The sequence below is a fragment of the Eptatretus burgeri genome, chromosome 1 (assembly GCF_056783735.1).
Source record: "Eptatretus burgeri isolate ZD-2024b chromosome 1, Ebu_testis_v1, whole genome shotgun sequence".
Lineage (NCBI taxonomy): Eukaryota > Metazoa > Chordata > Myxini > Myxiniformes > Myxinidae > Eptatretus > Eptatretus burgeri.
Genome location: NC_140961.1, coordinates 41,707,606 through 41,720,105, shown reverse-complemented (window position 1 = coordinate 41,720,105; position 12,500 = coordinate 41,707,606). Strand labels below are relative to the sequence as shown.

Genomic DNA, 12,500 nt, shown 5'->3' with positions numbered 1-12,500 from the left:
TGATATGACTCGGCTAGCAAATTGGGTTTGGCCAGTGAAAATCTCCACCGGTCCATCACATTTTGCATTTCAGTCAATAGTTTAGACTAATAACATGGCAATTAAATTGTTGTTGGTTATATACTCAAATACAATAGGAGTGATTAATCTGACCAAGTATCATGCCATTATTCCCCCTATTAGTGAAAATATCATCCGATGAAAATTTCTCCACCGGTCCGTCACATTTTCAGAAAGGTGATTTTTCTGTGTAATTCATGTTATTTTCCATAATAAATGCTTTTGATTATATTACTAAGCTTACTGATAGCATTGATGCATTATTTTATTCAGGTGGTCATTTCTGGACAATTTTGGGTTTTTGACCTTCGAATGACAGTCATCGATGAGCTGACAGTCATTTTAAACAATGGTTCACAAAGCATTATGAAACAATGGTACAAGCTATAAAACCCTGAAACTACAATGTTTTTGTCCTGGACCAATCATTAGAGCTGACTTTGCTGTTGTTTGAGCTGAAAACTTGCATGTCAGCTTGACCAAATAAAAAAAATCCTACCCTATTTTGAAATTGATGACATTTTGTGATGACTGATCCTTTTTATAAACTTATTTTTGCAAAATGTTCAGTGAATCTTGGATTTTTTTATGCTGCAACAACTTCACTGTACATGAAAATTGATTTTTTTCACGACTTCTGAAACAATTTGGCTCACACTTAGCTTCTTTGACCTCTCAGCTCCCTGAACAGCTCAGCTCTGCCATTCAGCCTGGCACTGTGACTCTGGTCAATGGTATCCAGTGTCCCTTGAGACAAAATTCTTCTTCACCCTCTGGTGAATTCCAAGACATCTCCCAGAAACATCATGGACGGTGATCTTGAAGGCACTCCACAACTCTTCAGGATCCTCCAAAAGCAACCAGACCACCCAAATCTCTACTCAGCCTGTTCGCAAACTCCTCAGCTCCCCTCTCATCATTGAGCTTGTCAACATCCAGCCTCGGCTGGGTTTGTACTGTTGTCTTGGATTTAAGCTGCAACTTCAGAGTTGCTACAATAAGCCTGTGGTCGTTTTTGAGGAAATGAGTGCCCCAGTAGACCCTGCAGTTCTGGATCATCTTCCAGCGACCATCAATGAGCACATGGTCAATCTCCTTTGCAACACCACCAGCGTTGGAATACCAAGTCCAGCGATTAGTCTGTGGGCACTGAAACCATGAACCAGCCACCCTAAATCCATGACTTCTTGCAAAGTCAAGGAACTTAGTGCTATTCTGGTTCACAGTTCCAGACCCATGGGCACAAACACATGCCTCATAATCATCCTTATCAGTTCCAGTCGATGCATTGAAATCCCCCAAGACGAGTAGATTATCTTGCCTGGAACACTGATCAACCACAGACACGAGTGTGGCACAGAATGCGTCCTTCACGGTGAGATCACAGGCCTCAGTCGGAGCATATACAAAGACCAGAGAAATGACACCCAAGGAGTAACGAATCCTTAGTCTTATAATACGCTCGTTGACCGGTGTTACCTCAATTATCATTGGAGTAAGCTTATTGGACACAGCTACAGCAACTCCTTGGGCATGATAACTATCAGAGCGACCAGACCAATAGTAGGTGTAACCACCCGCCATTATCTCGCTGCAATCCGGTCACTGAACTTCAGAGAGTGCTGCAATACCGATGTCCAAACGCTTGAGCTCAGATGATAACAGACAGGTGATCATCCTCTCTTAGGGATGGGACATTCCAGGCATCCACCTGAAGGAACTGCCTCAGATTAACCCAAGGAGACCGGTCTGGTGGACGACACCTCAGCACCACCCCGACATACATTACCGGTGAGACAGATGCGTTGTCCTTAATGACCTCATCAATGTTGCAACTCAATATGATGATGTCATGAAAAACATTTCCAAAAGCAGAACATAGTTGCTGCATATGTTTGTCTGACAGAATGGTGAAGAGGTGTTACACTTACCTTTGAGCTGTCTAATTTGGGTTTGATTCTTGACCTGACCATAAACTCTTGTATATGGTTCTTTGCAGGCAGAGTGTTGCATCACAAGTTGCCCCACCCTTTAGCATGACCTAGTGGACATCAAATATCCCACGGTGTCTTTCGTTAAGAGTTGGTGAATTATCACAAACACTCTCAACAATTATGAATTCCGTCCCAAATCATCTTGAGTTGGTGTCAGGTCTGCCCAACAGGTTTGTGAAAGGTTTGGGACAAAAACTTTTATCGGCTGACCCTCGAAGAAGGTAGGGATGATTGTGGCTGTTACAGAAGTTGTATTCGAGTAAAAATGGCTCAGGTACAAGTAAGAAATTTTTTGGGGGGTATACATAGTCAAGGGTCGTCGAAGAGCTAGTACTAGTACACTGTAGGGATCAGGACGCAGCAAGACAAAAGGAACAGTTGAGAGAGAGGGGGAAACACCAACAGCAGATTTTAAGGCCAATATAGAGGGAGGTAGATAAAGAATGGTTGTGGTGAGGAATGAGGGACAGGGGAAGATGCATGGGTTGGACAAGATGGATACAGAAGGAAACTCTCAGGTGGGAAAACTGGAATTTTGTAAGGAGGAGGGATTGGGGTGGATTGAGGAATTGAAGGGGGAGGGGGGTTACCAAGGGTCAAAAAGATCATGGTTTTTGGATTGGGACCATCTGAAATGGTGGTGAACAGCTGTCTTGAAGACTTGGAGGGAAGAATGAGATTGAAGAGGATGTGGAAGTTGGTTTCATGGGTAGGAAAAAGAGGAACAAATTAGTGGAGGTTTGTGAGATTGTGAGAAAGTGAAAGGTAGAGGGGAAGCTTCTCGACACAGTTTCACAATTTCAGGAAGCCCCAATTAAAAGACAAAGCTGATATGACCAACCTGTCTCAGACAATCATCATGATAGTAAATGCATATTGTACTGGGATTCAAATATGAATTCAGTCGGTATTTGAACAGTTCTTCAGACAAGGTTGTGTCGCTAATGCAGTATTCCTGTACTTTTGTCCAGCAATGTGAAATTTGAGGCTGGTGTTAACTTAACGGCTAAGGTCGCTGGCTTAAGATATTAGGGTCCTGAGTTTGAGCCCCTGTCATGCTGTAAACATAACACCAGGTGGGTTTGACTCAGCATGTCATTCATCCGAGGTCGGCAAAATGAGTACCAGCTTACTGGGAAGAATGAACCAGTCGAGTATCCCACATCAGAGTGGCAACCCCTCCAGGATTGTGTCCCCAACCGAAGGAAAATCTGCCTCAGCAGCCCCAATGTTTCAGAAGACAAGAAAGGAGTGGTTCTTCTTCTTATTGTTCTTGGAATTTGGTCAGAGTACAAGAATACAATTGCCTACTCTTCATCGAAGACAGCATGGAATCTTTAACATCTGCCAACTAAAGCTAACAGATAGGTCCTTAGCTTGACGTATCATTGGAGAGACAGCACACTCATTGATATCTGTGAAACACCAATCCAACATTTTATACATGGGTCTGGAATCAAACCCAGGCAAGACAGCCCAAGTGCACAATCGCTGCAATATCCTATTGGATGTCTCATGGAGTGGTTCAAAGCTTAAATTTATAATACGAGTTCCCTTCCAAAGAACTTCAATGAAGGAGGAGGCCATTTGGCCTATCAAGCCTGTGTAATGGCTGCTAACCTACGGTCTTTTGTCCATGCTCTATCCTTTTTAAATGCTGAGCATCAAGCAAGGAAGCAGCACGGATCATTTTTAAGTCTTTGGTAAGACTCATCCGAGGTTCGAACTGCCGACCTGCCAGACTTGGAGAGGATGCTGAAACCATCACACCAACGAGTCTTGTATAAGATTGTTTTTCTATACAATAATCCTTTATCATACATAAACAACAAGAAAAAGAGCAATCAGAGATTGCAAACCCTCACCAGGACTCCTTTTGAGTGGTGTATTTTTATAGGTTTTGGGGTAAATCCAATAAAGCTGCCAAACCATGTGACCAATGACATCATATGTGTGAACCTTTTGTTCCACATGGATAGGCGGTCATACGTGTAAAGTTTCGCCTTGATCTGTTCAGCCACTTAAGCCTGGTGTTGGCTTAGTGGTTAGGGTGGCGGCTTGGGATCCCAGGGTCCTGAGTTCAAGACCCGTTGGCTGCTGAATTAACACCAGGGGGTTGACTCAGCCTGTCATCCATCTGAGGTCGGCGAAGTGAGTACCAGTGTACTGGTCCCGGTGTATGCCCCGGTTAGAATAGGTATACCATATCCCTGTGTGTCGTAAGAGGCGACCAGGGTTGGCGTCAGGAAGGGCATCCGGCCATAAAACATTGCCTCAAGAAAAAGCCTAACCCCTGCACAGCAGGGAAAAATGGCTGTAAAAACGGTCATTTTTTTATTTATTTATTGTTCAGCCACTTCAGAGAAGATTTTTGAAGGTTTTTTTTTTTTTAGAAAAACCAATATGGCTGCCAAATCACGTGACTAATGACATCATTAATTTTTTTCTGTGGACCATTTTATCCCGAGATGACCCTCAAAAATTTTCAGACTGATTGCATGTGGTGCTCCACATATGCAATCATGACGTCATAAAGAGGGTACCGATGATGTCATAAAAACATCACACTCATTCCCCATGAGGAGTACTTGCTATGTGCCAAGTTTCAATTTTTTCCTTGGTGCGGTTTCAGAGATACAGAGGCCCAAAATTTTTCAGTTTTGCCAATATGGCTGCCACACCACGTGATGTATGACATCATAATTATCATTAGAACATTCTACATAAGTAGTCACAACAATGGTGAAAATTTAGTCTCAATCCAATAAATGGTTGCGGAGAAAAACACGAAAGTTCTGTGCGGACAAGCAAACAGACAAACAAACAGACGGATAAACAGACAGACAAACAAATGAAAAATCACTCATAGAGTGACAATTTGGCAAAACAGCACAAAGGAGAATGGTACTCTGCCAGGTGGAACAGTTTACATTTTGTATCCTACTGATGGGCTGGATCCGAACCAAAATCCAATCCACTTGTTGTTGTCACTTGTTCAACTCATCCACCTTGTTTTGTCACAACTCGTCCACAACTTTTTGAGATATAGTGATATATTTAGTTTTTGGCCCTATCTATCAATTTTAGAAATTAGGCCTATGTTGACCTTTTGACCTTAAAATTAATTGTTAGTTGAATTCAGCAACATAACATGAAAATGCTCTTCAAATTTCAAGTCAATAAGAAGAAAATTGAGGATTTTAGAAAATTTTGCCCAAATTGGCCTTTTGGCCTATTTTGACCTTTTGGCCTATGTTTACCTCAAAATGAATTGATGGTTGAATTCAGTGACCTGATATGCAAATGCTTTTCAAATTTCAAGTTAAGTGGATTAAAATTTAGGATTCGAGAAATTTGGCTGTTGACCTGTTCACCTATAGTGACCAGAAAAAATAATTGGTCGCTGAATTCAGTGACCTGATCTGTAAATCCTTTTCAAATTTCAACTCAATCGGATGAAAATTGAGGATTTAGAAAATTTGGCACAAATTGGCCTTTTGGCCTATTTTGACATTTCGGCCTATGTTTACCACAAAATTAATATCTGCTTGAATTTAGCAATGTGACATGAAAATGCTCTTCAAATTTCAAGTCAATCAGATGAAAATTGAGGATTGTAGAAAATTTGGCCCAAATTGGCCTTTTGGCCTATTTTGACATTTTGGCCTATGTTTACCTCAAAATTAATAGGTGCTTGAACTTAGCATCGTGACATGAAAATGCTCTTCAAATTTCAAGTCAATCGGATGAAAATTGAGAATTGTAGAAAATTTGGCCCAAATTGGCCTATGTTGATCTTTTGGTCTATAATTACCTCATAATTAGTAGGTGGTTGAATTAATTGACCTGATATGCAAATGCTCTTCAAATTTCAAGTTAATTGGATTAAAATTGAGGATTTTAGAAATTCGGCCGATGTTGACCTTTTGGTCTATGTTCTCTAAATTTATACGTGGTTGAGTTCAGCGAACCTCATTTGCAAATGGTCTTCAAATTTCAAGTCAATCGGATGAAAATTGAGGATTTTAGAAAATTTGGCCCAATTTGGCCTTTTGGTCCATGTTGATCTCAAAATTAATAGGTGCTTGAATTCAGTGACCTGATGTGCAAATGCTCTTCAAATTTCAAGTTAATTGGATTAAAATTGCGGATTTTAGAAATTTGGCCTATGTCGACCATTTGGTCTATGTTGAAGTTTTGGCCTAAGTTTTCCTCAAAATTAATAGGTGGTTGAATTAGATGACCTGATTTGCAAAATTGTCTTCAAATTTCAAGTCAATCGGATGAAAATTGAGGATTTTAGAAAATTTGGCCCAATTTGGTGCAAATTGGCCTTTTGGCCAATGTTGATCTAAAAATTAGGAGGGGTTTGAATTTGTCGACATGTTCTGCAAATTATTTTCAAATTTCCAGTCAATCGGATGGAAATTAACAATTTTAGAAACAATTTTAAAATTTGGCCTACTAACAGCTTGGTTGACCTGGCATATGTTGATCTTTCGACGTGTAATCTCAAAAGTAACCGGTGGTTGAATGCAATGACATAATATGCAAATAGTCTTCAAATTTCAATCAATCGGATGAAATTTGAGGATTATAACAAATTTGGCCCAAATTAGCCTTTTGGCCGATTTTGGTCTCAAAAGTAATAGACAGGGCAATCCCAAGAAAAAAAAATTTCCAGTCAATGTTTTCTCAGTGGATTCATCATCCTGAACCCATACCATTTGATATTAGCTTGGGGACCACCCAGAATTTTGCCTCAAATTCAAGATGGCAGCCAAAATCCAAAATTGCTGCCAAAATTACCTTTAGGAGATTTATACTGCCTTGTAGTGTTTCCTGTCAAGGTTTTTTCAGTGGTTCTGTCATCCTGAACATATATCCTTTGAGATTAGCTTGGGAGCCACCCAGGATTTAGCCTAAAATCCAAGATGGCCACCAAAAATCAAAATGGCTGCCAAAATGAAATTAATTAGGTTTATACTGCCTTATAGTTTTTCCTGTCAAATTTTTCTCAGCAGTTCCAGCATACTGGACCTATAGCCTTTAAAATTACCTTGAGGGCCACCCAGGATTTGACCTCAAATCCAAGACAGCCACCAAAATGGCCGTCAAAATTATCTTAATTACATTCAAACTACCTCTTAGGTTTTCCTGTGAACGTTTTCTCAGTGGTTCCGCCATTCCAAACCTATGTCCTTTGTTATTAGCTTGGAGGGCACCCAGGATTTGGCCTCAAATGGAAGATGGACACGAAAAACCAAAATCGCCGCCAAAATTACCTCAAAATTGAATTAATGAGGGTTCTCTGTTCCTGTTAAATTAACTTTTTGTACCTAATATGGGCTATATAATGGTACCGGAAATTGATTTTGGGGTCGAGAATACTCAACCGAGCTTTATTATTATGCAAATATGACATTCTCACTCAAAACAGGCCACAAAATATAAATTGAGATAATATTAACCACATTTTCTGGTCATCCTACAGTTCAATTCACCAACAAAATGGGCGATACAAACACATAATTAAGATACAACTGCAAGTCCAGAGTTAATGTTCATTCGCTATTATCCAAGTCACTGTCCGTCTGTAAGTCAGATGAGTGGACTGCTCTAATACTGCCAGAAGAGGTAGCCGACTGCTCTTCAATGCTGTCGCTGTCACTTCCAGTACTCTCGTCCCCTCCTATGCTGTCGTCTCCTTTGTCCTCACTATGGCTGGGTCTCGTTCTTTTCTTCTCCTTTGGGGGCTGGGCCGTGTCTCTCGTATCTTCTGTGTCTGCATCATAACACTGGTCTGCGTCATTTCAGAGGTCTAGGTTTTCTCAACGGTTCCTATATGTTTTTTGCATGCTGAATTTAGAAATGTATCTCATTTCGCTCAATCAGGTCAAGTTTTTTATGCTATCTCAATTTTAAGGAAAAAAATAATCAAAATTTTGGGGTTTTTAATTAGCATTTTTAAAATTCAAAATCAGACTTACATTGACAGAAAATGTACAAACTATATATAAAATAACGCACAAGTACCGTTAATGTGAAATTCAACATTAGAAAGATGAAGGAAAACAGTGACTGCTGGAGCGACTGAAGTTGGGTGTTGCCAGAAACAACGATTTATCTATATTTTTATGAAATTGAAATGAAAGTAATTGAGAAGGCACTTTCTTCCACATTAAGTGTACATGTGTGTCATTATATATATAGTTTGTACATTTTCTGTCAATGTAAGTCTGATTTTGAATTTTAAAAATGCTAACTAAAAAAACAAAAATTTTGATTATTTTTTTTCCTTAAAATTGAGATAGCCGCCAAAAATTCAGTGACTTGACCTGGTTGAGCGAAATCAGATACATTTCTGAATTCAGAATGCAAAAAACATATAAGAACCGTTGAGAAAACCTGGACCTCTGAAAAAAATATTTCAAATGCAGCCCAGTGTTATAATTAATGTCACCTGCATGATCGGAAATGATTTGAATGCTTTGTCAAATTGATTTTGATAATATAAGGCTGTGAATTGTATTACTAAATGACAAACAACAAGTCTGAAACAGCAAATGGAAACCTTGCGTCGCTTTACTAAAATAAATGTATATTTACCTGGTGTTAACCTTCTTCTGCAGCTCGTCACCGAAAGGTTTGGTGGGAATTGGGGGCAGGTGAACCATATTGGCCGAATACCATCTTCCGTTTCTTCCCAACCTCTGTGTTTGATGGAAGGATAGTCAACATCTTGTTTCAGACATTGATACCAGATGAAAGCTTGTAAATCGCTCCTCTTGAGGTGTTCATTGGTGCTACTCTCATCTGGCAAGATACTTGAACTGGATTTCACTTTCTGCTTGTCGTACATTCTGATCTTTGTTCGCACATACTCTTCATGTTCACTTCCAGCATTCATGCAGGTTCTAAAAAAGGTCTTAGCATCGGCAATGTCTTTAACTGAAGTGATCGGTGGTTGAATCAATCGGTGGCTCATCAGTGGAAATATGCCAAGTTGCGAGAGGAGTTGGAACTTTCACAGTTTCTTCGTCTTCTTCAGTGGTTTTACTTTACCAACACCAAATGGAAAAGAGGTTGCATCACACCCTGTAATGCTGTGATAGGCAGGAAGTGCTTGACACATTTCGTCACCAAATCGGTCAGTTAGAGCTTTGACGCTAACATACCTCTCATGGTCAATCTTCATCATCCAGTCTTGTAATGGTTTGACAGAATAAGCATAGGTCAGGAGAACAAACACATTGTATCTGTCACCCTGACAATTACAGGATCTGTTGACTTGGATGCATGGAGGATGAGTCTGGTGTCAGCTTCGTGGTGGTTGCAGGAGTCAAGCATCTCGATTTTGAGTTTCGTTATTAACCAGGTATTATCTTCCTCTGTCACAGTTAGTGGAACTTTCAGCTTGGATCTCACAGCATCAGTCTTGTAGTAATCGACTAGAAATCGAATCAGTTCTGTCTTATTTTCTGAGTTTCACAGAAACGAGTCCCAATCTTTTCCTTTAGGCATGTCCTGTTCAGAGCTTGTGATGTGAGTTCTTCTTCCAGGTGTGCCACGGCGATGTTGAGTGAGCTCCTTCGTTGTGGCTGTACTGTATGAATCAAATATGATTCTCAGTTGCTGCGGTTTGGAGTCACTTGCTGGCAAGCAAAATTTCAACAGGGCTGCTGCATATTTTCCCCAAGTTTGCTGAGCAGGAACAGATTCCACAGCAGCCATTCCATCTATAAGCCAATTTCCTTCACATGGCGAGTTCTCACGGACTGATTCAGACTCTTTTATGAGGTAGTTCCTCAATGCTGCTTTTGAACCTCGTCTCAAATCTCTCTCTGGTGTGGCTAGAGCTTGTGGGACAGTCGTCAAGGGATATGAATGTGCCTCTTCTGGAGATGTTGCTTTGCCTACCAGTAAACCGAAGGCCTGTCTGTCTTCTTTCAGGACATTAACAACTTTTGGGTCTTTCTTGGCCTTCTCTATCACGGTTTTGATCTTGAGCTTGGTAATCTTGTCGAAAAAATTGACTCATTCTTCCCCACTGGCTTTGAGTCTCAAGTCAACAAATTCTTTATATTTCTGTTCTCCAGCTTCTGCGGATGACATCAATCCTCTTACAACATCACAATCGATTTCCACACCAGTCTTCATATGATGAGTGGGACCATTCAGGAATGGGTCGAAGTATTTGTCAAGCTGAAGTACTAGATTATGAACCATATTTTCATGGTGTATTCGGACCGCTATTGTGGTTTCCTTGTGAGCTGAGGAGGTGATGATATTGAGCCTTTCCTTCAGTGTAGCTCTGATCTTAGCCATGATATGGCTGGTCTTGACGAATGTGTCAGTTGTGCTCTCATTGGTATTGTATCCGCCTTGCATTGGACCACCTTTGACCTCACTTCTCAGTTGATTGTGGTCTCAGTTATCAAATCCCCATGGATTGTAGAGAAGGGCTCACAAGACAATGGCACACCATCCGGAAATTTCTCCCTCCCCCATGTCCCATAATTACTGCACAGCCCCTAAACCCTGCTTTCCGAGAACGGAACATTCTGGGGGACAAATAAGACGAAATATCAATTTTGAGGTAATTTTGGCAGCCATTTTAGTTTTTCGTGGCCATCTTGCATTTGAGGCCAAATCCTGGGTGCCCTCCAAGCTAATAACAAAGGACGTAGGTTTGGAATGGCGGAACCACTGAGAAAACTTTGACAGGAAAACCTAAGAGGTAGTTTGAACATAATTAAGATGATTTTGATGGCCATTTTGGCGGCTATCTTGGATTTGAGGTCAAATCCTGGGTGGCCCTCAAGCTAATTTTAAAGGCTATAGGTCCAGTATCCCGGAACTGCTGAGAAATATTTCACAGGAAAAACTATAAGGCAGTATAAACCTAATTAATATAATTTTTGTAGCCATTTTGATTTTTGGTGGCCATCTTGGATTTTCGGCCAAATCCTGGGTGGCTCTCAAGCTAATCTCAAAGGATATATGTTCAGGGTGACAGAACCACTGAAAACACCTTGACAGGAAACACTACGAGGCAGTATAAATCTCCGAAAGGTAATTTTGGCAGCAATTTTGGATTTTGGCCGCCATCTTGAATTTGAGGCAAAATTCTGGGTGGCCCCCAAGCTTATATCAAATGGTATGGGTTCAGGATGATGAATCCACTGAGAAAACATTGACTGGAAAAAATGTTCGTTTTTCCTTGGGTTTGCCCTGTCTATAATAGGTGCTTGAATTCAGTAACCCGATTTGCAAATGGTCTTCAAATTTCAAGTCAATCGGATGAAAATTGAGGATTATGAATAATTTGGCCCAAATTGGCCTTTTGGCCGATTTTGGTCTCAAACGTAATAGGTGCTTGGATCAGTGACCCAAAATGCAAATGGTCTTCAAATTTCAAGACAATCAGTTGAAAAGTTACAATTTTAGAGACAATTTTAAAATGCGGCCTATTTTGGGTTGACCTTATGTTGTTGACCTTTTGATGACCTTTTGATCTATGATAACCTAAAAAGTAATAGTTGGTTGAATTCATGACCTCATGTGCAAATCCTGTTCAAATTTCAAGTCAATCGGATGAAATCTGAGGATTTTAGACAAGTTGGCTCAAATTGGCCTATTGGCCTGTGTAGACCTTTTCAGTCGAACAAATTTTATGAAACTTCAATGCGGGACAGTCGTAGCATCAGTGACATTAATCTCTGAAAATTTGAGAACAGTCGGTTGAGCGGTTTGGGCTGGAGGTAAGCAGGCAAACACACACACACACACACACACACACACACACACACACACACACACACACACACACACACACACACACACACACACACACACACACACACACACACACACGCAATCAACATACTTGTCCAAAAAACAACTTTTTTGACAAGTAACAAACAAACACACAAATACACAAACAAACGGAGATGCTCAACATACTTGTCAAAAAATTAATTTTTTTGTCAAGTACAAAGAGAAACAGACCCAAATGCAATACCCTCTCCAAATGCTTCGGCGAGGATAATAATTAAGAACAGGCAAACATTACTGGTCCAAATAACATCTATAAATATATATGAAATAAAATAAAAGAATTTGTGCAAATCAAAAAGGAAATCGACAATTAACACAATGGACTTAATGATAACGTACAAGATTGAAAATAATGAAATCCCAGACATTTTTCAAGTATTTTCAAGACCCTTCTTCACAATCGTTCAGAAGAAGCATGACCTCGCATGTTTTTATCGATATTTCGAATGTTTCCTGCAACATGATGCATCCTGCTCTTTGTTTCAACACAAGGTCAGGGTACCGTGCGGTTCTTGTCTTTGTCTTTGCAAGTCTCGGAATAAACATGCTTTGCCATTTTAGTTGTGGTCCATTATCCAATACAAGTCGATTTATTGGGCCGTTTCC

At 40.2% G+C, this 12,500-nt stretch overlaps 1 protein-coding gene and 1 pseudogene across 7 annotated transcripts in view; both read right to left on the bottom strand.

Moving 5' to 3' along the window:
• LOC147034330 (KH domain-containing RNA-binding protein QKI-like) overlaps positions 1-12,500 on the bottom strand; it is a 554,637-nt gene that overhangs the window by 66,326 nt on the left and 475,811 nt on the right. The gene's annotated exons all lie outside the window — the stretch shown is intronic.
• On the bottom strand, positions 7,619-10,642 carry LOC147034332 (uncharacterized; annotated as a pseudogene).